Raw genomic sequence first — 3,219 nt, 5'->3', positions numbered from 1 at the left:
CCCACATTTCTTCCTGTTTTACATAAAATAAATAAAGAAAAATAATAAAACAACAAAAAATAGATGCACAAAAATGCAACAATTAACCTATAAATTAAGTCTGTAAATAATACAAAAAATATATAAGTTTAGGAATTAACACAATTCAAATGGATAAAGAAATAAAGAATAAATAGCTCCAACAGATGGTACAGAATGACAGAGCCAAGATTCTGAGGGACTTCCTGATACAGGCGGACCGAATTGTAATGGCAAACCAAGCAGACATTGTGGTGGGAGACAAAAAGCAGAGGAAAGCCATTTTGGTGTAGCAATACCAAGAGACTGCAACATCAGGAAAAAGGAACATGAGAAACTAGAGAGATACCAGGGGCTCAGAGAAGAGCTGGAAGGTCAAGGCATCAGTGGTACCCATGGTCATTAGGGCCCTCATGGCAGTGACCCCCAAACTGGAGGAGTGGTTACAGCAGATCCATGGATATAGATCAGGCATCTCAGTCCAGAAGAGTGCAGTTCTAGGAACAGCAAAGATACTGCGCAGAACCCTCAAGCTCCCAGGCCTCTGGTAGAGGACCCCAGCTTGGAGGAAAAAAAAGCAGACCACCGCAGAGGGTGAGGATATATACATATATATATATATATATATATATATATATATATATATATATATATATATATATATATATATATATGAATATGAACAATTATTCTGAAGAGAAATCCATTTCCTCTTCATTTAAGCAGGTAGATGAGTTTATCTGCTCAGATCAAGGGAAAATACACATATTTTAGGGGACATTGACTTACTCTTATTTCAGTTCAGTGATGTACTTGAGAGTTGGCAAGGCCTTAGAGCTTGTTAATTAATAGTTGAAACATAATTCAGGGCTAATGAAAAGGCTTATAGGAACTAACAGGAAGTGCACACTTGTTTGCATTATGAGTTTTGTATAGAATCATTCAGAGGATGTGAGCATGTGATGATCTGCTTCTATTATATGGGATGGAAACCCAACAGGTAACTTTAAGGTGCCTCAAAGACAATTATTAATGATGCATAAACTGTTACTTGATGTGTCTTTATATCCAGATCTTCTCTGTGCTGAAATGGCATCAAATCTCCCTTAAATGCCAAAATAAAAAGTTTCCCCCTCCTTTTTTGATGCATTTCACACATGGCATCCACTGAAACAGTAAATTGATTCTGTTTTGCACAGATCACTAATTTCTCTGTGTTTACTGTTGTGCTGTATGTGACAATGCTTTGTTTTTATGCACATGGGGGTCAGTTTGGAGTCAAACAGTTCACACTAAAGTCAGGTACAGGCCCAATTTTAAAATTAATTTGGATGCCCAAAATTTAAAAAAATCTGAATCCTGAAAAAATAGACATGTATTTGAGCATAAGACCTGCATTGTAAATGTAGGCCTTGAGGTACTAGAATAGTAAACTGATCTAATCTCTATCATACTTCAAAATTCCAGTATCATCTAAAAAATGTTTTTCTTTTACAACAATAAGCTACATGTTTTCCAGAATAACATCTTTTTACATCAATTCTATTTTTTTTTTTATGAAGACATGAAAGAAAAATACATTTGAAATAGAATTGAAAGCAGCAAGTATTAAAGGTAATAACAGTATCGTCTTTTTACCTCGCAGCAGTATTGGACCTCAGTTCAAGTTATGCTAAAATGAAAATATAAGTAAAGAAAATATATGTATAGGTAAAAAGAAAAGAAACAGTTTATTAAAATGATCACAGATTAATAAAATAATTCAAGGACATTTTGCAGTTAAAACCAAGTCATTTTAATGTTTTCCAAACAAACTTGATCAAATAATATGAAATGTTTTCCAAGGGTGTTTTAATTTACAATTCTGATTATGTTCATCATTGCTCAGTTTCAAATTTTGCAGCAAGTTCAAAGACAGGTTAGTTACATAAATATATAACAGGTTTAAAAAGTGAAGAAAAAAAAATTGTTTAACATTTGCAGCTCTATGTAAGAAAACTAGCCTGCAGATATTGTATCTAACTAACTATGCTGGCTGGCAGAAATAGATAAAAAATGGTCAATTTTCACTCTTTAATTCTTGGAACTTTAATAAAAAAATATGTATAAAAAGAAGAGGGGAAAAAAACACCCTGTCAACAGGTATTTTATACTGGGCAATTAGCCAAATAAATTAATGAATAAATAAATAAAAGTATTCCTTATTTTCAAGTATTTACACAGACTGAATTAAAATATACAACACAATCGTGCAGAGCTCCTCTCTAACAGACAACTTAAGTAAAACCTGGGTTCCATTAAGGACATGTTGATCTAGTACAGTTTTACATGTGTACATTTATTTTTTTCTTATTAGAATAGGAAATAAATATTAAATTATGTCTAGAATTCATATACATATACACATATAAATACATACATATATACACACATGCATACCTATACATACACACACACACCTAAACACACATACATAAATTAACCTTGCCCTAAAATGATTGATGATTGCATAAGCTTTCAAAATTTTACAATTTAGCAAATTAGGTATAGGTCCTGCTGGAGCTTTGCAAATGCATCGTTGCCACCTTGTGGTAACATTCATGCACAACAGTCAGATAAGACAAAACCCATTGCTAAGATTAACAGTTTGATTTCTAAGTTTCTATAACAATCAGTGCTCAAACCAAGTTTTAATTATTCCTTATTTTAACCTAGAGCTCCAAAAAGTAGCAAATCATATTTTTAAATGAATGGTTCACAAAATATTGTGTAGTGATTTGAAATATGATGCTCCCCCTGAGGGCAGGATGAATTAAGAGTGCCTGAAAATCACTTTTGAAATAGGGGGGGTGGTTGTTTCAGCTGCTCTCTCTTGCCCTTTCCCTTGCATGGTCTCTTTTTCTCTCTTAACTGTGGTGTTAAAGGAAGAATATTTTTTTTAGGATGGAAAACCTTGCAAGGTTACCTACACAGATTAATATAATCTAAAATCAGATCCATGCCTATATATATTCAACGTTTGCTTTGGCCATTTCATTTTCTGCAACACAGTCAGCAGTTTTAAGAAGCCCATTTCTTTCATCTTCATGCTGCACTTGTGCATCATGGAGCATTACATTTTTAGCTGAATCTGCCTCACGTTTTGTTTTTTCACTGCTGCAGTGTGAGAGAAACATTGTCAGAGTGGCGGCACAAAGTAGA

The sequence above is a fragment of the Cyprinodon variegatus genome, unplaced genomic scaffold (genome assembly GCF_000732505.1).
Source record: "Cyprinodon variegatus isolate N-32 unplaced genomic scaffold, C_variegatus-1.0 Scaffold256, whole genome shotgun sequence".
NCBI classification, from domain to species: domain Eukaryota; kingdom Metazoa; phylum Chordata; class Actinopteri; order Cyprinodontiformes; family Cyprinodontidae; genus Cyprinodon; species Cyprinodon variegatus.
The sequence above is the reverse complement of the archived record's forward strand: the minus strand, read 5'-3'. Positions refer to the sequence as shown.